At 36.3% G+C, this 24,519-nt stretch overlaps 1 non-coding gene across 1 annotated transcript; it reads left to right on the plus strand.

Moving 5' to 3' along the window:
* Positions 1-7,908: 7,908 nt before the first annotated feature.
* Positions 7,909-8,015, plus strand: LOC128295843 (small nucleolar RNA R71). Its single transcript, XR_008286392.1, has one exon. It is a non-coding gene; the product is annotated as a small nucleolar RNA R71 (small nucleolar RNA).
* The last annotated feature ends 16,504 nt before the right edge of the window (positions 8,016-24,519 follow it).

Raw genomic sequence — 24,519 nt, forward strand, 5'->3', positions numbered from 1 at the left:
ACCGCTTTGGCTACAAGTTCAAACATTCCATAATGGTCTGAATCCTTCGACTCGACAAACGGTTGATGCAGCTGCAGGCGAAACCATCAATAATAAAACACTTGAAAATGCTTATGAGTTTACTAAAGAGATGTCACTAAATAACAGTAGGCGTTTATAACGTCTATTCGATCACTATGCTGTTAAACCAGGTAGAACTTCTAAAGAAAAAGATTGATGGTTTACTTGGTTCTACTCAGGTACATCCAGTAATGAGGTTCGAGACGAATGGAGGAGGAGCATGCATAGAGTATCAACCCTTCAACCCTAGCATCGAAGAGGAAAAAGTCCAATATATGGGTAACAATAACTCTAGACCCTAAAATAATGCATATAGCAATACTTATAATATAGGTTGGAGGAACCATCCCAATTTCTCGTGGGGCGGTCAAGGAAATCAAAGACCACAGCATTCTCCGGGTTTTCAACAACCACCCTATCAACAGGAAAAGAAACCGAACCTTGAAGAGATGCTGTCTAAATTTATCTCAATGTCATAAACCAATTTCCAGAACACCGAGACAGCACTTAAAAATCAACAAGTGTCGATCCAAGGGCTCGAAACTCAGATAGGCTAATTGTCCAAACTAATTTCGGAAAGACCACTAGGAAGTTTACCTAGTAACACCAAATCAAAAGAGCATGTAAAAGCAGTTACACTAAGGAATGGAAAAGTGTTAGCGGAATCTAAAAAGAAGCTAACATAAGAAGCCGTGATGAGTGAAAAGGGGGAAGAAAAACCGAAAAATAGTGACAAACCAATGCCGAATGAATATAAACCACCAGTTCCATACCCAGAAAAATTGAAAAAAGACCGTATTGATGCACAATTTGGTAAGTTTCTTGAACTTTTTAAGCAATTACATATCAACTTACCTTTTGTTGAAGCCATCTTGCAAATGCCTACATACACAAAATTTTTTAAGGAACTTCTAACAAATAAAAGGAAGTTCGAGGACGTATCTATAGTAGAACTCAACGAGGAGTGCTCAGCCATACTCCAAAAGAAACTGCCAACCAAACTAAAAGATCTAGGAAGTTTTACTATCCCTTGTTTAATTGGTAGTCTGAATGTTGAGAAAGCACTAGTTGATTTAGGCGCTAGCATTAATTTGATGCCATATAAAATGTTCAAACAACTTGGTCTTGGGGAACCTAAACCCACTAGGATGAGTATTCAATTAGTCAATAGACCTGTTAAATATCCTAGGGGTATTATAGAATACGTACTTGTGAAAATAGATAAATTCATATTTCCTGTTGACTTTGTTGTGCTTGACATGGATGAAGATGTGGAAGTGCCCTTAATTTTAGGGCGCCCATTTTTAGCCACTGCTAGGGCTGTAATTGATGTAGGTGATGGTAGATTGGTACTTAGAGTAGGTGACGAGGAGATTGTCTTTAAAATTTATAATGCTATGAGGTTTTCTAGGGAACAGAATGATTCATGTTATTTTATTGACTCTATTGATCATACTACTCAAGACTCTTTTTAGGAAATTATACAGAAAAACATGACGGAACTGTATCTAGCTCAAGAAGAGGAGACAGATGACGAACCTAATGAGCATTCTTCAAGACAAATAGAATATGAGGGCATTAAGGTAAACGATGAACTTAAGCAAAAACCCTCTATTGAAGAGCCTCTGAAACTAGAACTTAAACAATTACCAAACCACTTGGAGTACCCATTCCTTGGAAATAATTCTACATTACCAGTTATTATTGCTTCTAACTTGCAACCCAAGGAGAAAGAGGAATTGATCCAAGTATTAAAAGAACATAAAAAGGCCATAGCTTGGAAAATTTCTGACATTAAAGGAATCAGCCCTTCTTTTTGCACCCACAAAATTTTGATAGAAGATGAATACAAATTGTGTGTGCAAGCTCAAATACGACTGAACCCAAACATGAAGGAAGTAGTTAAAGCCGAGGTAATTAAACTTCTAGATGATGGAATTATTTATCCTATTTCTGATAGTTCTTGGGTAAGTCCAGTGTAGGTTGTCCCTAAGAAAGGAGGCATGACGGTTGTAACCAATGAGAAGAATGAATTAATCCCAACAAGGATAGTCATAGGATGGAGAGTTTGAATTGACTACAGGTAACTGAATGATGCCACAAGAAAGGATCACTTCCCCTTGCCATTCATTGACCAAATGTTGGAAAGATTATCCGGGCACATGTACTACTGCTTTTTAGACAGACTCTCTGGCTACTTCCAAATCCCAATAGCTCCTGAAGATAAGAAAAGACGACATTCACATGCCCATATGGTACATTCGCTTATCGTAGAATGCCTTTTGGATTATGTAATACTCTTGCCACTTTTCAGCACTGTATGATAGCCATCTTTGACGAACTCTTGGAAGATATCATGGAAGTATTTATGGATGATTTCTCCGTATTTGGTAACTCTTTCCATCTCTGTCTTAAAAATTTAAAACAAGTTTTAATAAGATGTGAGGAAACGAACCTTGTGCTTAACTGGGAGAAATGTCACTTTATGGTTCAAGAAGGTATTGTATTAGGGCATAAAATTTCTAGTAAAAGGATTGAAGTGGACAAATCTAAAATAGAAACAGTCGAAAAATTACCCCCTTCTAGTTTGGTTAAGGCTATTAGAAGCTTTTTAAGACATGCTTGTTTTTATAGAAGATTTATTAAGGATTTTTCTAAAATAGCTAAGCCTTTGACTAAATTACTAGAAAAAGATATACCTTTTAATTTCAATCAAGAGTGTTTAGAAGCATTTAATACTTTAAAGGATAAATTAATTAATGCTACAATCATAATTGCACCTGATTGGAGCTTACCATTTGAATTAATGTGTGATGCGAGTGATTTTGCAGTAGGTGCAGTATTGGGACAGCGAAGAGACAAGCATTTTCAACCTATCTATTATGCTAGCAAAACTTTGTCAGCTGCACAAGAGAATTATACTACTACGGAAAAAGAATTGCTAGCTGTGGTTTTTACATTTGATAAATTTCAATCATATCTCATATTGTCAAAAGTTGTTGTTTACACTGACCATTCCGCCCTTCGCTACCTTTTAACTAAAACTGAAGCAAAACCTCGACTCATTCGATGGATTCTCCTATTGCAAGAATTTGACTTGGAAATTCAAGATAAGAAAAGAGCTGAAAATCTCGCGGCTGATCATCTGTCCAGGCTTGAGAACTGCAATACCAAAGAACTAGATAAAGTTGAAACTCCGAGGTACCTTGGTTTACAGACATGGAAAAATTTTTAGCCGCTAACATTATCCCAAACGGGTTAACACACTAGCAAAAGAAGCGATTCTTTAATGATGTGAAAAACTAATTTTTGGGACGACCCCTTTCTTTTTTGCAGATGTGCAAATCAAGTCATTAGAAGATGCATTACAAGATCAGAAACATCAAAAATATTGGAACATTGCCACTCAGAGCCAACTGCATGACACTATAGTGGAACTAAGACCGCACATAAAATACTTGAATCAGGTTTTATTGGCTCTCATTATTCAAAAACACTAACAGGTACATTACTTCATGTGAAAAATGCCAACGGACAGGTAACATATCTAAACGTGATGAAATACCTCAAAACTATATGCTTTCATGTGAAATATTTGACGTTTGGGGTATCGATTTCATGGGCCCATTCCCCAGTTCATTTGGGAATAAATATATCTTAGTAGCAATTGATTATATGTCCAAATGGGTAGAAGCCCAAGCTCTACCTACTAATGATGCTAGAGTGGTAGTACGTTTCCTTAAGAAACTCTTCTTAAGATTCAGAACACCTAGAGCAATTATCAGTGACAGGGGCACTCATTTTTGTAATTCCCAATTTGAAAAAACTCTTAAGAAATACGGAGTTCATCATAGAACAACCACCCCATACCATCCTCAAACTAATGGACAAGTTGAAGTGGCAAACCGAGAGATCAAACGGATCCTTGGAAAAACAGTAGAATCAAACAGAAAAGATTAGCCAATGAAAGTAGCTGATGCCTTATGGGCTTACAGAACTGCTTTTAAGACCCCCATAAGGACATCACCTTACAGACTTGTTTGTGGAAAAAGTTACTATCTACCATTCGAACTAGAGCATAAAGCTTTTTGGGCTATTAAATTTTTAAACCTTGATCCCGAACTTGCAGGAAAAAATAGGTTGATGCAGCTGAACGAACTTGATGAGTGGCGAGCCGATGCATATGAAAACTCACACCTATACAAGGAAGCAACAAAGCGGTGCCATGACAGTCGTTTGAAGCAACAAAAACAATTTGAAGTTGGAGATCTTGTCCTACTATACAACTCAAGACTCAAATTGTTTCCTGGGAAACTTAAATCACGATGGTCAGGACCTTCGTAATTCAATCTATTCTTCTATATGGCATAATAGAGGTAAGTCACCCTTCACACGGTACTTTCAAAGTAAATGGACATCGTTTCAAACTTTATAATGGTGAGAATTTTAAAGACGATAGAGAGGAGCTACGACTCCACAAATCGCCCTGAATAAACCAACAAGGTAACAGTCGAGCTTAGACTATAAACAAGTGCTTCTCGGGAGGTAACCCGAGTACAAACGATTTTAAATTATTTAAATTTCAATTTTTAAACATCTCGATCACTAACAGAGTCTTTGACCATAGGTTCCCAACTCCACACGGCCTATCACAAGGTCGTGCTTCATCCCGTGTGACAACCATGGACGGAAACACGGCCGTGTGATACGGCCGTGCGAAAATAGGGTAAAAGTTATCTTCCCTAACATGGGATACGATAAGTGGCCACGGGCGTGCGACCTGGCCGTGGTGAAATCTGCCAAATGAAAATGGGTGTGCAACACACCCATGTCTAGCACCCATGGACAACACTGTCAAAATAACACGGGCGTGTACAGAGCTACACGGCTGTGGAAGAAGTGAACCACATCATACACAGTCGTGTAACATGATCATGTAGCCACACGACCTAGATACACGAGCGTGCCCTAAGGCCGTGTGACGACATCTCACTTTGCAACAAACACGGGTGAGACACGATCCACACGGGCGTGTGAACCGGCCGTGCCACTTGAAAAATTGCATTATCTATCTTATTTTATTTTTATTTTATTAATTTTTGAAGATTCTTTTGTTTTTAAACACAGCTTATCTTTATGATTACTATCAAATATTAGTCCCCCAATTCTCCTTTGGTCCTTCAGAATCATGTTTGTCCTCCAACTTTATTTCCAACAACTCGCTCTCACTAATCCAGGAATTTCATCCATTTTTCACTTAGGAAGTTTCACTTTTCTCCCTATCTTATGAACTTACACTTACAATTGTCAAAATATCTATCTTTGTACATTGAGGACAGTGTACATCTTAAGTATGGGGGGTATTCATTTCACTATCAGAAAAATCCCTGAATGACTGTCTTGTTCTCTTAAAAAGCTCTCATATCGTATTTAGGATAAATTTTGATTAATTTATGATTTTGATTGATATATCCTGAATTAAAACATAGGCACTTATGCATTGATTGTTTAAACTTTAAGACATTAAGGAATCAAGCATGATAAGTTGATTTTTTTTTAAGAATTTCAAATTTCAGGTTGTTTCCCCAAAGTTTAGGTATTACTTTGAGTTGGAATTAACAAGTTTTAAATATCAAAAAACCATAATTTTTGTGAGATTTTTTATCCTTTTGAGCATCTATTAATTCTTTCATGCTCACTTTTATAATTGCTTTGAGTGCGTCAATATTGAACTGTCATTCTAGAACTTGCTTGATTGTGCATGTCAAGACCACACCATTTGATTTGATATGTCAAAATGATTAAGGCACTTAGGATTAACCCACTCATTCCATGAAAAATCTACCTCCCCAATTAACCCTTAGTAAACCCCGTTGAGCTAACAAGCCATTTCTTGTATTACCCTTAATATTAACCCTTAACCCATTATTGTTGAAATCCCCTAAATTAATTTGATCCCCATTTTTTTCGAGATTTGAATTGAAATAGTTGCTTAACTATGTTTTATTCTATTTTGTAAGTTACCTTGTTCTTAATAAAAAAATGTATCTATACATATTAGTAGTAGTAATCTTTTGAGCCAAGGAAATTAAATTCCATGTTCTGAGAAGAAGCTCTGTTGTACGCAAGTGATGATTAAATTTTTTTCTAGTTAAGTGATTTTTCAATTCAATCTTGATTCTAACTTTTTTTTCAGCTTGTGACGACACCCCCTAACCAAGCCTCATTACAACCCTCTAAAGACCTTTTGATTGATGTATCATCTCAATTTATAGTGGTGGAGATTTGATTTTCATGCAAGCCTATGGTAATGACTTTTCATTATTGACTATTAAGTGCTTCATTTGTTGTCCTTAAACACCTCGAGTGATTTGAGTGAATCTTTAGTGAGGATGTTAAACTCTGTGACATTTTGAATCGAAGATAATTACTTAGACGAAGGAAGACACCTATGTTTTCAGAATAAAATGCTCAACTTGGAATGTTTGAAACTTTGATGTTCTTTTAGTTGAATTCTCAATGTATGATTACCTGTGGATTATTTTGAGATATTTTCAATAGAGATTATAAGTTGAGAAGAATTTATTTTGATTATGAGTTAAGAATTTTGCTTAAAGACAAGCAAATGCTTAAGTGTGGGGGTATTTGATAAACTGTAATTTATACATATTTTTACCCCATGCTTAACACATTTTATGAATGATTTTCCCTTAGAATTGGTGAATTCGATGCTCCTAATGCCTTAATTTCATGTTTTATACTTAGGAGCGCATAGGAGAGCTAAAGGAACGAGAAACGAGCCAAAAATGGAAAAAATGGGCCAAAGTACAAAATCAACACGGCCTGGGCTTCCTCACACGGGCAGACCACACGGCCATGTCAATTTGGCAGAATCGAAGCATGACTCACACGGGTGTGTCTCAGCCGAGCCCAAGTTGAGTCCAATTCGAAAAAGGCTAATTTCGAGGGTTCTTAGGCATTCCAAAGCCTATAAATACACCCTAGAGGAGGAAGAAAACACAAACAGAGAAGGGAACTTCTCAAGGGAAGCCAATTGATATCCCAGGATACTGATTCAAGATAAGCTCTTATTCAGAGGAGGAATAGACCCTGTCTAAGAGTACATTTGTCATAATTAAGCGGAGTTGATTGCGCGCCTAGAGATAAGGTGACAAGATTTTGTCGGATTAGGGTGAAACCTAATAAGGGGATCCATAGATCGAGTTAATGCAACCCTAGGGTGTTAATTAGAGAAAGTCTTAAGTATTCAATCTACGGATTAGACGTTATTAGTCTTGAATAGGGATAATAACATAACTTAGGGATCTCTATGGAACAAGTTAAATGAATAAATCGTCCGATTCGAAGCTAGAATAACAAGTGAAGTCTAGGTGGATTTTTCCTTAGGTATTGTCTTGATTCAATCATTTTCCAAAAGTAATTCCCCAATTCTATTTTCTGTGACTTCTTAGTTTAGATAATTAGTTAGTTAAAACAAAACCTATTTATTCTTAGGCTAGATAATAAAAACACAGTCATTACTAGTATTTTTAGTTCATTTGGGTTCGACAATCTGATCTTGCTAAAACTATACTACTGTTCGATAGGTACACTTGCCTACATCGTGATAATAGTTAGTTTCAAGAATGATTCTTTATAAATATTTAAAACCTGTCACACGAATATCGGGATCAGCCACTAATAATTATTCAGTTACATCTCCTCAATAAATTCATAAGCCACTTTGAGTATTTTATTATTCAAAGTCCCACGGCTACTGCATCAATTAACTACCTAGTTGAGGAATTCAAACCATTGTAGAAGGTTTGAACCTAAAACAATAAAGGCAACCCATGGTGAGGGCACATTCTTAATAAATCCTAATATCTCTCCCATGCATCATATAAGGTCTCTAAGTTGATCTGAACGAAGGAAGAGATATCATTCCTCAACTTGGTTGTCTTACCCGGTCGGAAGTACATTAGTAGAAATTTCTCGGTCATTTGATCCCATGTAGTGAGAAAACCTCATGGTAAAAAATTCAACCACTATTTAACTTTGTTCCTTAACAAGAAAAGGAATAACTAGAGGTGAATGACATCGTCAAAAATGCCATTAATCTTGAAAGTATTGCAGATTTCCAAAAAATTAGCCAAATGAGTATTTGGATAATCATCTTGTAAACCATCAAACTGAACAAACTGTTGTATCATTTGAATAGTGTTCGGCTTCAGTTAGAAACTATTTGCAGCAATAGTGGGTCACACAATACTCGATTTAGCCCCAGTTAGAGTGGGCTTGGCATAATCGTACATAGTATGAGGAACATGATTTCTATTTGCAGGATTTGTAGCAACTGTAGGAGGTAGCTGATTATTCTGATTACCACCCATCTCCTCAGTAATAATAATGTCCTCTTTCTCGTCTACTATATTCCGTTGACATTGCTTTTCTTTTTTACAATTTTTGCAAGCTGTACATTCAATTCACTGTCAAATAAAAATGGTCCCTATTGGTTTCTTCTTGTCATAAATTAGAAGAACCTGCCAAAAGCAAATTAAAGAAAAATTAGAATGTACAAATAAAACTAAAAACAAAAATAAAATGCAATAAAAAAAGGATAATTAATAAAAATTGAGTGTTCCTAATATTTTAGTCCCCGATAACGGCGCCAAAAACTTGATAGTCACTAAACTAACTATAAATACGACAAATACAAGCACACCTATCGAACAATAGTATAGCTACAGTGAGTAGGGAATGTCGTATCCACGAGTACTAAAAGTACTAGTAATTACCGTCTTCTTATTATTTAGCCGATTGATCGTGAAATGATGTGATATATGATACGTTCCATAAGTTTTATAATTTACAATGGATCGCTCTTGAAAACTAACTATCACGATGAAGGCAAGCGCACTTGTCGAACAGTAGTATAGCTTTAGCAAGACCAGATTGTCGAACCCCAAATAAACTAAAAGTACTAATATTAATTTTCTTTTTATTATCTAGCCTAAAAGATTAAGGGTTTTGTTTATCTAAACTAATTACTAAACTAAGAATGCACAGAATGAAAATTGGGAAAAACTTTTGAGAAAACTGATTGATTAAGACAATACCCAAGGAAAATTCCACCTAGACTTCACTTGTTATTTGACTCTGAATCAGACGATTTATTCATTTGACTTGATCCGTAGAAATCCATAATTTATATTATTATCTCTCTCGAGACTAACAACGTCTAACCTTAGGTTGATTAATTGAAATCTCTTTCTAATTAACTCACTCATGTTCCATTAACTCGATCTATGGATTCCCTTATTAGGTTTCACCCTAATCTGGCAAAAGCTTGTCACCCTATCTCTAGGCGTGCAATCAACTCCGTTTAATTATGTTAGATATACTCTTAGACAGGGACTTTTGCTCTTCTGAATAAGCACATCAGAACTTGAATCAATATCCTGGAATATTAAAACAAGAATAATCCATAATTAAGAACAAGTCAAATATTTATCATACAATTCAGATAATAACAACAAGATCCATCTTAGGTTTCATTCCCCTTAGGTATTTAGGGGATTTAGTTCATATTTATAAAAGAAAACATCCCAAAAGAATAAAGATAACAAAACATAAAGAAAACCCAAAACTCCTGAAGGAAATTGAAGGGAGATCTTCAGTCTTGAAGATGAATCCGTCTTCTGAGATGGATCAATCGGCTTTCTTTGAGTAATTTCTTGCCTCCTACTCCGTGTGTACCTTCTAAGTGCCTCATCAGGTGTTTAAATAAGCTTTAGAATGCCTAAAAGCCTTTAAGAGTGCCCTTTTCCGAATAGAACTAAACTTGGGCTTGACAGGGATACGTCCGTGTCGGTTACTTCAAACCGTGTTTGAGTTTGTTAAATGGACACGGGCGTATGGTCTACCTGTGTACGAAAGTCCAAGCCGTGTTGATTTCACATGTTGGTCATCTCCGTTTTTGGCCCAATTTTCACTCTTTTTTCTCTCTTATGCTCACCTAAGTATAAAATATGAAATTAAAGGATTAGGAGCATCGAATTCACCAAATCTAAGGATAAATCATCTAAAAAATATGCTAAGCATGGGATAAAAATATGTATAAATTACGGTTTATTACAGGTAAGTCGGCCAAGGCAATGATAAGATTGGAGGAGGATACTCCGGTGGTGGTAGAGGTTGGGTTCCACAACCACAGTGTCCAGCGAAGAGGTTATCATGGTGGTCGGGCAGGACATGGCAGTCGTGGAGAACCCTTTCTAGTGGATTCAACTTCCTAAATGGTGATGAGCTTTGGAGCTCTTTATAACTGTGATAAAATCAAGAACTCTTTAAGAAATATAGAGAAGCATAATTACTCGTAATGAAGTGGCAGAAACTATAAATTGTTCAATAAAAATTATAAAACCTAAAAATGAAATAATATTAAAGTAAAATGAAATAAAAAGTACTTAAAGAAGATAAATAAAGATAAAAGTGAAAATAAAAAATAAAAAGTCTTTAAACATCGTCATTGCCGGATGGTTCGCGAGGTGGTGGTGGCGATGAGATGTGGAGGTGCTGACAAATCTGATGTAGAGTAGCATCAATGTGATCAAAGTGCTGAAAATACTGCTGCTCAAATCGAGTAAGGCACTCAAAGATGTCAGAGTATGAAGCTGCTGCATGAACTGGACGATGGATGGGTGGTGGCTAAGACGGTAGGTCCTCATGACGTGGAGGGACATCATCAGTAATATCCTCTGGGTCTACCTCCTCGGTGGACTGGATGAGGTGGTACTGAGGAAGGTCAGTTCCACATTCTCACTCGATCGTCCTCATATGTAACATACTCGAGATGCCCTGTGGAGACATCTGACCAAAGAGAGTGAGGGAGGATGATTGTGCTACTGTGTTTAGGAGACCGAAGTACCGTGCCAGTCGAGTCATATAGGGGCCAATAGAGATGACTCCTCTCGTACGTCGCTCCGTCTGATGGCGAATGGCGAGGGCAATAAAATAGGCAAGGTCGAAGATGTGCCCATTCGCCATACTCCATAAAAAGTAGGCATTGTGAGTGTTGACGACGGCGGTGCTCTATCGCCGCCCTGTCAGAGTGTGGGCCAAGATGGCGTGTAAGTACCTCAGAGATAAGGTGAGGACCGATGCCTTAGAGTGGCTAGGGTTATAGGTGGCCGAAGCAGGAACGAGGGCCCTCCAGTTGTTGGAGACAGACAAGTGGATGTGGCGATGGAGGGTGTGAAAATCATCGTCGTCCATAAACTCCTCCATATAGAGCCCTAAGGTGACGTCGAACTCAGGTACGCTCAACTGGCGGCCTAAACCGCCGAGATGGAACTAGATCATTCCGAGATCATCGAACTCTATCATAACTACATGAAGATGAAAGGTCGAGTAGAGTTCGAGTGTGAACTCGAGGTACGTCGACTCGATGATCTCAAAAAAGAGCCCTTATGGGTCAGTCATCAGAAGGGCTCGGACCGCTTCAGCCAGCTGGATTTGTTCAAGTGCGGCCCAGTCAATGCAACGTCCTATACCTAGGGGTCGGGCCCGTAGTATTTGAAATAGTTTTTCCTGCAGTCCCGATGGAAATTGGAGTAACGGGTGTCTGATCTCGGCAGTGGGACCTGTAACACCCCCTAATCCCAAACTGTCACCGGAATAGGGTTACTAGGCATTACTAGACTTATACACTAACATTTATACAAAACCGAGTCATAAACTTTCATTCCAATTCAAAACCTTTCAAATTTCACTATAAAGTCCCTAATATGGGCCTACGAGGCTCAATACATGCTTTAGAAGATAAGGGCACACGCCCGTGTGGCCTAAGACATGGCCATGTGGCCAGCCTGTGGGGCACTCATGGACGTAGGGCCAGGCCGTGGGTAGATCTGACTTGCTCACACAGCCGTGGGAATAGCCCGTGTGACATAAACAGAGAGCCACACAGCCAGAGCACACACCCGTGTGACTTGGCCGTGTGAAAACATGATTTTTGACCATTTTTAAGCTATTTTCACATGCTAAACACATCTAATTTACACCCAAACATTTACTAATAGTTCTTAAATCAATTATCACTCTTTGTGCCATTCAAACTTAGCAAACATTCATTCATTTACTTCTATATCCCTTAAAGATTATGCACTACAATTCATATTGAAATTATATTACATTATCATACTTAGTCAAACTCATGTAAGGTTAACTTCCAAAATATGCATATTTCATACCATCCTTCAACAACTTTCATCTTATAGCTCTTAAATGTAATTAAGGAATTCTTTATATATATTTCATATCATTCGATACCTTTTAATAATCATATAACAGTCACAGTCCCATAATCAATAGCAGTCAATATTTGTCTTCAGTACTTTCATTTACCCCTATTAACATAACTCAGGCCTAAACGGATACACGGATCCAATCCACACACCGGGGATAATATACAGTGTCTCATCAGTCAAAACTGGAATACACCGTAGGGTAACAATAACAGTAACAGTAACAGTCATAGTCAGGTATGAAGTATCACTTCGAAATGAATCCGGAACAGTGACAGTAGTCAACACATATAGTGTCTCATCGACACCCAGTCGGAATATCCCTGAACACTTCCAATCCTATGGCATGCCAATTGTATCCGACTAGCCCGACACTGTTAATAGGGTATTCAAATCGTTTCATTTCAATACGGAAGTAGTAACAGTTTCCACCATACCATTCATCAAACATTATAACTATTAAAATATCAATTACATTGTATTAAATCACTAAGCACAGTTTATAGAAATACAAACTGAAATTCTCAGGTTTATTCGATATCCTCGTTCACTTTCTCCTTTCCCTTATTCAATGACGTTTCCGGTGCTACGTTGGCTACATAAAATTTAACATTTAAATTATCAATATATGTTATTTGATAACATACTCTTTAATTTTTATGTAACTTTTTCTATATTTCCAATTAGGTCCTACCACCGTAACTATTCTTTTTCTTCAAATAACCTTACAATTTTCATTTTATATCTACTTTTAACAAGTTTCAACTCTTAATATTCAATATAAAACATCAATTCTACAATTTAAAAATTTAATCCCTACTATAACAAAACTTATATCTCTCTTAACAAATCAATCATTTTCCCACTTTTAACTTGAATTTTTATCAATTAAACCAATAATTCATCAATTCATACAACTTAATCAACATCTAAAAATTCATTAACTTCTAAATTTCAGCATAACTTAAGTATTATTTCTTCCTAGGATTCCATAGACACCAAAATTACAAGAAAAGGGATTAAATTGACTTACCACTTAAAGCTTGAACCTTAAAACCCTATTTTTCCTTTCTTTTTCTTTCCCTTTTTCTTTCTTTCTTTCCCTGTTCTGTTTTGCCCTTCTTTCTTTCATTTTTCTTTATTTTATTTCTTTATTCTTTTATTATAATAATAATAATAATAATAATAATATTATTATTATTATTATTATTATTATTATTATTATTATTATTATTATTATTATTATTATTATGTTTTAAATTATAAATATTATTTCTTATTTAATAAGTAAATACATATTTATACATACATTTGTCCCAATCATAATAACGCAAATGCACTTATACATACCACACACTTGTCACATAAGGCTTATTTACTAATTTAATCCCTTGACTATTCTATAGTTCATAATTAAACTTTCACACTTTATTCAAGTTAGTCTATATACTAAATTAACCTTAATTAAGCTAAATTTACTAAATTAAAATCTAATTAACCTCTCATTTAACTTCGTAAATATTTCTAATAAATATTTACGAATCAAATTTTTAATATCAAAGACCTGAAAACTCACTTTTCTGATGACCTTAAAATTTGGGTCGTTATATTTCTCCCCCTTAATAAATTTCGTCCTCGAAATTTACCTGAAAAGAGATGGGGGTACTGTGATCTCATTGTATCTTTTGGTTCCCACGTTGCTTCTTCAATATTATGACTTCTCCATAACACTTTTACTAAGGGAACTCATTTATTATGTAATTTATTTACTTCTCGTGCTAGTATCTTAACCGGTTCTTCTTCATATGATAAATCGGGTCGAATCTCTATATCTTCAGTTGAAATCACATGAGATGGATCTGATCGGTATCTTCATAACATAGAAACATGGAAAACATCATGAATCTTCTATAATTCAGGAGGAAGAGCTAAACGATATGCCACTGGTCCAATTCTTTCTATAATCTCATACGGTCCAATATATCGTGGACTCAATTTACCCTTCCGACCGAATCTCAAATTTTTCTTCCAATAAGAGACTTTAAGAAATACTTTGTCTCCAACTGAGTACTCATGTCCCGTCATTTCAAATCTGCGTACGATTTCTGCCTTTCGAAAGCTGCTTTCAATCGTTCTCTAATCTTTCTAATAGTGTTTTTCGTTTCTTGAATTAACTCTGGACCAACCACTTTTCTTTCATTCAGTTTCGTCCAACACACTGGTTATCGACATCTCCGACCATACAAAGCTTCATACGGTGCCATTTGAATACTTAATTGATAACTATTGTTATATACAAAATCAACTAACGGTAAATAACGTTCCCAACTTGATTAAAAATCAATGATACAAGCTCAGAACATGTCTTCTAAAATCTGAATAACTCATTCTGACTATCCATCAGTCTGTGGATGAAAAGCTGTACTAAAATGAAGTCGAGTACCGAAAGACTCATCAACTGTTTCCAGAACCTTAATGTAAACCCTGGATCCCGGGCAGAAATTATTGATACAGGAATACCATGTAGTCTTACAATTTCCCGGATATAAGTTTCTGCCAACTTTTGAAGTGACCAATCTGTTCTGACTGATATAAAATGAGCTGACTTTGTAAGCTGATCAACAATCACCCAAATAGCATTTTTCTTACTTGCTGACAGTGGCAACCCGGTTATAAAGTCCATCGTGATGCAGTCCCATTTTCATTCAGGAATATTAATAGGCTGAAGTAATCCAGTCGGAACTTGATGTTCAGCTTTAACTCGCTGACATGTTAAACATTTAGCCAAATATTCCACTATATCTCTTTTCATACCTGGCCACCAATACAGTTCCCGTAAATCACGGTACAACTTCGTTCCTCTGGGATGTAATGTAAAAGAACTGTCATGTGCTTCTCGAAGTATTAACTCTTTCAACTCTGAAGTAGTTGGAATACAAAGTCGATTCTAAAATCTCAGACAATCATTTTCATCAATACTAAAGCTCTCTGTTGTACCGTTCTGTACTGTCTCCCTTTTCTTTATTAACTTTTCATCTTCTAACGGTGCTATTCTGATTTGATCAAACATTATTGGTTTTACTCTCAATTCAACTAGAATACTTCCTTCATCAACAATACTAAGCTGTACAAACATTGCTCTCAACTCAGTTGTAGCCTTCCTACTTAACGCATCAGCTACCACATTAGCTTTACCCGGATGATAATCAATAACACAATCATAATCTTTTAAAATTTCTATCCACCGACACTGTCTCAAATTTAATTCTTTCTGTGACAGAAGATACTTGAGACTTTTATGATCAGTGTAAATATAACACTTTTCTCTGTATAGGTAATGTTTCCAAATCTTCAAGGAAAATATCACTGCTACTAATTCTAGATCATGTGTCGGATAATTGCGTTCATGCAGTTTCAATTTTCGTGAAGCATAAGCAATTACCTTTCTGTTTTGCATCAGTACACACCCGAGACCATTTAAAGAAGCATCAATGTACACGAAAAAATCTTTTCCCAACTCTAGTAAAGTTAATACTGGTCCCTCTGTCAACAATTGCTTCAACATTTCAAAACTTTTCTGACACTGCTCACTCCAAACAAATGGAACATTCTTTTGCAGTAACTTTGTCATCAGTAAAGCTATTTTTGAAAATCAATTTACAAACCTTCGATAATATCCGGCCAACCCAAGAAAACTACGTACTTCTAACATATTTCTGGGAACTTTCCACTGAAGTATGGCTTCAATCTTCTTTGGATCTATTCTTATCCCCTCTGTTGATACTACATGACCAAGGAATACAACCTTCGTTAACCAAAACTCACACTTACTCAATTTCCCATATAATTGTTTTCCTCACAATATTTGCAAAACAATTCGAAGATGTTGCTCATGTTCAGTTTCAAACTTCGAATATACTAAAATATCATCAATGAAAACTACTACAAACTGATCCAAGTACGATTGAAAAATCTGATTCATAAGATCCATAAAAGCAGCCGAGGAATTTGTTAACCCAAATGGCATTACCAAAAATTCATAATGCCTATACCGTGTACGGAATGCCATCTTCGGTACATCACTCTTCTTTACCTTCAACTGATAATATCCCAACCTCAAATCAATTTTTGAAAATATAGGAACTCCTTTTAGTTGATCAAATAAATCATCAATGTGAGGTCACGGGTATATATTCTTGATAGTCACCTTATTCAACTGTCAATAATCAATACACAACCGCATCGGACCATCTTTCTTCTTAACAAACAACACTGGAGCTCCCCACGGTGATGTACTTGGTCGTATAAACCCCCGATCCAATAAGTCTTGCAATTGTATCTTCAATTCGTTCAACTCAGTAGGTGACATTCGATATAGAGGTATTGATACTGCATCTGTACCCAAGTATACTTCAATCGCAAATTCAACTTCCCGATCAGGAGGTAATCCAGACAACTCTTCAGGAAACACATCAGAAAATTCACATACAGTTCAAATTTTACTGTACTGATTCTCAATTAAATCGAAATTAATAACATATGCTAAGAAAGCAGCACATCCTTGATAAAGAAGCTTACTAGCTTTAATTGCTGAAATAACACGAACAGTCCTACTGGTCCGAATACCATTTACTTCAATCTGATCACCAATTTTATTCTGAATAGTAGATTTCTTTTTATAACAGTCCAAAATTACTCCATGTTCTGATAACCAGTCCATGCCCAGTATAATATCAAAATCGCCAAATGGCATAATCAACAGATCAACAAAAAAAATATTATCCTGAATCATTAATGGACATCTTTGACATATCTGATTCACTAACATAGTTTTCCCCAATAGACTAGACACTTCTATCGTTGCTTTAGACAATTTAGGTTTTAAATTTCTCGTCTCAACTAGTTTTGTATTAACATAGGAATGTGACGATCCTAAATCTATTAAAACATAAACAGGTTCTGAATGTAATAAGAATATACCTGTCACTACATCATGAGCATCCTCCTCGTATCGAGTTCTTACAACATATGCTCGGGCCGAAGCTCTTACTTTAGATTGTTGTGTTGCATTTTCACTAGCTTTTCTAATTCCACCTCTAGCAACCGAACCACTTCGGCATGAACCTCGGCCTCTGGAAATAGATTCTGATCTATGAGAAACCATTGGTGCTGCTTTATTAAACTTTGGGTAGTCCTTTACAAAATGATCAGTGGATCCACAATGGAAACCCCCCAATTAACTTTCTACATTCTTCCCTATGTCTTTTTCTACAATATTCACATTCTGGAATTTTAGTGCTCTGGGCTGGGCTTTTGATACTTCCAGTAGATACAGTAGTTTGTCTCTTTCTAATCTTGAACTGTATCTTCCATTACCACGAGATTCCCTCGATCGTTTGAATTGCAGACTTGAACTAGTAGTTCCAGGATATTTTCCAGCTGAATGGACAGTTCAGACTTTTTACTTTTCCCCAATACTTGCTCAATCATTTTATCTATTTCCATTAAGTCTGCAAACTCTGTAACCCGTAAAGGCATCAATTGCAGTTGGAATTCATCTCGCAGTCCTTTTAGAAATCTCTTATGTCTATCAGCTTCAGTAGGTACAAATTTGGTTGCATATCTACTCAGTCTCAGAAATTTTCGTTCACAATCCACTACGGACATATCGCTCTATTTCAGCATCAAAAACTCTTGTTTACAGTCTTCCATATATGTCTCTCCCAAATACTTCTTCTGAAATTCTCGTTGAAAGAATTCTCAGTTTACCTGTTCTTCTTGTATATTCTGAATCACTGGTTCCCACCATATGTAAGCCTCTTCTTGTAACAGAGAAACAACACATGCCAAACTTTCCTGTGGCGTGCATTCTAATTGCTTCAAAATTCTCTTGGTAGTCTCTAACCAATTTTCAGCCATTGTTGAATCAGTTCCCTTTGATCCCAGAAATTATGTAGCCTCATACTTTCGCAGTTCCATAATAGGAGCTCGTCGGGTAGCAGGGGTAAAAATAGTTGCAGGCATACTTTCTACCACTCTTTGAAGAGCTTCGGCAATCATTCTAAATATTTCTGTATTATCCCTTCTAGTTTTCGGTGGTTGGTTACCTACCGGGTTTACACTTGGGGTTGCAGATTCAAATTTATTAACATCACGTGATTCATCTCTACTGTATATTTCCTGATTGGTACCCTCAATACTTTCGTTAGACATATTTTACTCACTATAAAACAGAGTTAGTTTATCAGTATATAAATCAGTATCCAATCCTGACTCACAGTTAACATAAGAATGGCATGTACCTCTTGACTTAATTTTGAGCTCGATTTAGTCCTAGAATCGACTAAACTTGAGTAGCTCTGATACCACTAAATGTAACACACCGTAATCCCAAACCGTCATCGAAATAGGGTTACAAGGCATTACTAGACTTATACGCTAACATTTATACAAAACCAAGTCATAAATTTGCATTCCAATTCAAAACCTTTCCAATTTCACCATAAAGTCCCTAATATGGGCCTACGGGGCTCAATACATGCTTTAGAAGTGATTCGAAACTAAACTGCAAACTTTAGAAATTTTACCTTGAAGATAGGGGTACACGCCCGTGTGGCCTAGGACATGGCCATGTGGCCAGCCGGTGGGGCTCCATGGCCGTGGGGCCAGCCCGTGGGTAGATCTGACTTGCTCACACGGTCGTGCAAATAGCCTGTGTGACATAAACAGAGAGCCACATGGCCAGAGCACACGCCCGTGTGACTTGCACGTGTGAAAACATTATTTTTGACCATTTTTAAGCTATTTTCACATGCTAAACACATCTAATTTACACCCAAACATTTATTAACAGTTCTTAAATCAATTATCATTCTTTATGCCATTCAAACTTAGCAAACATTCATTCATTCACTTCTACATCTCTTAAAGATTATGCACTGCAATTCATATCGAATTTATATTACATTATCATACTTAGTCAAACTCATGTAAGTTTAACTTCCAAAATATGCATATTTCATACCATGCTTCAACAACTTTCATGTTTATTCACTATCATGTACAAAATAACACCTTAACAACCTAGATACATGTCATTTCACCAAAAGAAAAGTATTCACCACTTTGAGTCCGGGATTGGCTTGGATGTTGAGCCTAGCTTTCTTTCGTACCTAGTCCTGTGCACGGAAACATACCGTATGCTGAGTATACACTCAGTCGTATTTCTATAAACTAATACTTAGAATAATAATAAGCTGTACATATATATTGTAACTCGAAACATTTAGTTTCATAATCTTAATAGCTTAATCTCTTGTCTTCATCTTATAGCTCTTAAATGTAATTAAGCAATTCTTTATATATATTTCATAACGTTCGATACCTTTTAATAATCATATAACAGTCACAGTCACATAATCAATAGCAGTCAATATTTGTCTTCAGCACTTTCATTTACCCCTATTAACATAACTCGGACCTAAACAAATATGCGGATCCAACCCACACAACGGGGATAATATACAGTGTTTCATCAGTCAAAACCGGAATACACCGTAGGGTAACAGTAACAGTAATAGTAACAATCATAGCCAGGTATGAAGTACCTCTTCGAAACGAATCCAGAACAGTCATAGTAGTCGAGAAATATAGTGTCTCATCAATACACAGTCAGAATATCCCTGAACACTTCCAATCCTATGGCATGCCAATTGTATCCGACTAGCCCGACACTGTTAATAGGGTATTCAAATCGTTTCATTTCAATACAGAAGTAGTAACAGTTTCCACCATACCATTCATCATACATTCTAACTATTAAAAAAACAATTACATTGTATTAAATTACTAAGCATAGTTTATAGAAATAAAAACCGAAATTCTCAGGTTTATTCGATATCCTCGTTCACTTTCTCCTTTCCATTTTTCGATGACGTTTCTGGTGCTACGTTGGCTACATAAAATTTAACATTTAAAATTTTCAATATATGTTATTTAATAACATACTCTTTAATTTCCATGTGACTTTTACTATATTTCCAATTAGGTCCTACCACCATAACCATTCTTTTTCTTCAAATAACCTTACAAATTTCATTTTATACCTACTTTTAACAAGTTTCAACTCTTAATCTTCAATATAAAACATCAATTCTACAATTTAAACAATTTAATCCCTACTATAACAAAACTTATATCTCTCTTAACAAATTAATCCTTTTCACTTTTAACTTGAATTTTATCAATTAAACCAATAATTCATCAATTCATACAACTTAATCAACATCTAAAAATTCATTAACTTTCTAAATTTCAACATAACTCAAGTATTATTTCTTCCTAAGATTCCATAGACACCAAAATTACAAGAAAAGGGATTAAATTAACTTACCACTTAAAGCTTGAACCTTAAAACCCTATTTTTCCTTTCTTTTTCATTCTCTTTTTTCTTTCTTTCTTTCCCTGTTCTGTTTCGTCCTTCTTTCTTTCATTTTTTCTTTATTTTATTTCTTTATTCTTTTATTATTATAATATATCATTATTATTATTATGTTTTAAATTATAAATTATAAATATTATTTCTTATTTAATAAGTAAATACATATTTATACATACATTTGTACCAATCACAATAACACAAATGCACTTATACATACCACACACTTGTGACATAAGGCTTATTTACTAACTTAATCCCTTGACTATTCTATAGTTTATAATTAAACTTTCACACTTTATTCAATTTAGTCCATATACTAAATTAACCTTAATTAAGCTAAATTTACTAAATTAAAATCTAATTAACCTCTCATTTAACTTCGTAAATATTACTAAAAAATATTTACGAATCAAATTTTTAATATCAAAGACCCGAAAACTCACTTTTCTGATGACCTTAAAATTCGGGTCGTTACAGGACCCGAGGATGACGCTGCTCCTTTCCTCTTCTTCAAGGCAAGTACAGCAGTTTTCTTGCCGCGTGGATTTGACATAGTATCTGCGATGAAAACATGAAGTTATAAGAATAATCCGCACGAATGGGAAAGCATGCAAGTATGTTAAAACTAAATACCAATATTTCATAGGAGTTTTCTAACTAAAGGGAAAAACAACCAAGTCCTAATAGATATATCAAAGCATTATTATCATTAGGAATACTAGAATAGTGTCAACTAAATACCTAGTGAATGCATATGGGAATATGGAATGTGGTATGAAATCTATGGAAACACAAGAAAGAATGAATGTATCACAATGCATTGACTAAAATGGCAAAGAATGACAAGCATAAGCATGACTATAGTGAGAACTATGAATATTAATCAAAAAATCAGCCAAATAAATAAAGAAATAGCATAAAATTAGTGAAAGAAAGGAAGGTAATAGGGAGGAAAGAATACACAAATACAATAGTCCTTGCTGGAAGGAGGAATTAGTCATCTGAGGAGAGCTATCGGCCGGCCACGGGAGTGGGAGTGAGGGGGTGTGAAGGGATTGTGACGGTTAGGTAGGGTTTTTGGAGAAGGGGATGATGAATAGTAAGGGGTTTATATAGAAATTGGGGCACACTGCCGTGGGACACGCCCGTGTGCCCTAATTTTAGCCCGTGTGAATCCTGATTTTCAAATTTAGGCGCATCTAAAATTTGGCCCACGCCCTTGTTCTTTAGGCCTGTTGATGCACACGACCGTGTCGCACGGTCATGTTTTTCTTCTTTCACTTCTCCCACACCCGTGTATGGATGTCCACGACCGTTTTATTTTGTCAGTCTTGACCATGGGTAATGGGCACGAGTGTGTCACACGCCCGTGTTGTTTTCTTAGTTTCAACCATGGCCTCTAGACACGGGCGTGTCGCACGCCCGTGTTTTTTTGACAGATTCACCCACGGTCATGTCGAACGGCCGTGCCAACTTATCGACTCCTTTGTTGGGGAAAATTTTTTCCCTATTTTTACACGGCAGTATCGGAAGATCGTGTTACCTTCCGTGGTGTGGGTATGGCCTAAGGCATGACCGTGTGCCTGGCTGTGTGGTTCTAGAAAACCTGTGTTCAATGTCTTAGTTAGTGAATTAAATGTTAAAAACTAAAATTTAAGGAAGTTAACACCGTTAGTACTTGGGGTACCTCCCGAGAAGCTCTTATTTATAGTCTAAGCTCGACTTATCTCTCTGTTGCATGGTCATGGTGGTGCAGGGAGTTTACACTCCTCATCCCTGCTATCAATTTTATCAAAATAAGGTTTTAGACGAGTACTATTTACCTTAAACGTACCGAATTTGGGATGAATTACCTCGACTGTGCTGTATCGAAAAATGCTAAGTACCGTAAGAGGGATTTCTTTATTAGGTTCAGAGGTGGCAATCCAAGGGTCTACTGCATCTAATAGTACTTTGTCTCCAACCTTAAATTGATTTGGTGAAATATTGAGCTCGTCATGGCGTGGTTTTGGTCTATTGTGTGCTCTCAGTTTCTATGTCTGCCATTCATCTAGTTCATCGACCTGTAGCCTTCGTTCTTCATAGATGGGTCCTTTTTTGTTACTCGAACATGGCTCAGGTATGTTCTTTGAACGTGTTTCCTGAAAAGAAGGTTTCACCACATGATCAGTATTAGTAGCACGATTTATACAATCACCCTTGATATTTGATGTGTTACTTGAATTACGAGCTTGAAGAGTGATTGTTTCATCACCCACACGAAGTGTGAGTTCACCTGTACCAGCATCAATTATAGTTCTAGCAAATGCTAAAAAGGGACTTCCTAAATTTAGAGGCACGTCACTATCCTTCTCTATGTCTAGAACAATAAAATCAACTGGGACTATGAATTTGTCCATTTTAAAGAGTACATCTTTAATAATACCCCTAGGAAATCTGATTATTTTGTCTGCTAACTGAATGCTCATCCTAGTTTGTTTGGGTTTCCTAAGACCTAGTTGTTTAAACATTTTATAAGGCATGACATTGATACTAGCCCCTAAATCAGCCAAAGCATTATTAACATCTAAACTACCAACTACACAAGAAATCGTAAAACTCCCTAGATCTTTTAATTTGTTAGCCAGCTTATTTTGTAGTATGGTTGAGCAAACTGCATTTAACTCCACATGCGACGCCTCATCCAACTTCCGCTTATTTGTTACAAGCTCCTTTAAGAATTTGGCTGCGTTTGGCATCTACGAAAGAGCTTCAATAAACGGTAAGTTGATATGTAATTTTTTTACTAATTTAAAGAATTTACCAAATTGTTCGTCTGTGCAGTCTTTCCTTGTCGCATTAGGTGGAACACGAGGTTTGTACTCTTTATTTATCGATGTTTGCTCACTGTGGTCTACCTCACCTTTGCTTTACTCACCATAATTCCTTGCCTCGGTTTTGGTTTTGGTTCGATTAGCCCTTACTCGTTTTGAATGGTAATTGCATTGAGTTGTTCCCTTGGGTTAGATTCAGTGTTATTCGGCAAGCTACCTTATGGTCATTCAAAAATTAATTTGGCGAGTCAGCCTATCTGAGTTTCGAGCCTTTGGATCGACGCTTGTTGATTCTTAAGTGTTGTTTCGGTATTCTGAAAGCGAGTTTCTGACACCGAGATAAACTTTGTTAGCATCTCCTCAAGGCTCGGCTTCTTTTCCTGTTGGTAAGGTGGTTGTTGAAAACCCGGAAAATGTTGTGGCCTTTGATTCCCCTTACTACCCCACGAGAAGTTAGGATGGTTCCTCCAACCTATATTATATGTGTTACTATATGGGTTATTTTGAGATCTAGAATTATTATTACCCATATATTGAACTTGTTCCTCCTCAATGTTAGGGTTGAAGGGTTGATATTTTGTGTATGCTCCTCCTCCATTTGAATTACACCTCATCACTGGATGTACCTAAGTAAAACCACACAAACCGTCAATCTTTTTATTTAAGAGTTCTACCTGGTTAGATAGCATAGTAACTGCATCGAGGTTGAAAACACCGGCTACCTTCGTCGGCTTTGTTCTCATGACTTGCCACTGATAGTTATTTAGTGACATCTCTTCAATAAATTCGTAAGCCACTTCAGGTGTTTTGTTATTGATAGTTCCACCAGCAGCTGTGTCGATGCCTTGTTAAAGCGTTCATGCCGTTGTAAAACGTTTCAACCTGCAACCATAAAGGT

This window comes from Gossypium arboreum, chromosome 7 (genome assembly GCF_025698485.1).
Source record: "Gossypium arboreum isolate Shixiya-1 chromosome 7, ASM2569848v2, whole genome shotgun sequence".
Lineage (NCBI taxonomy): Eukaryota > Viridiplantae > Streptophyta > Magnoliopsida > Malvales > Malvaceae > Gossypium > Gossypium arboreum.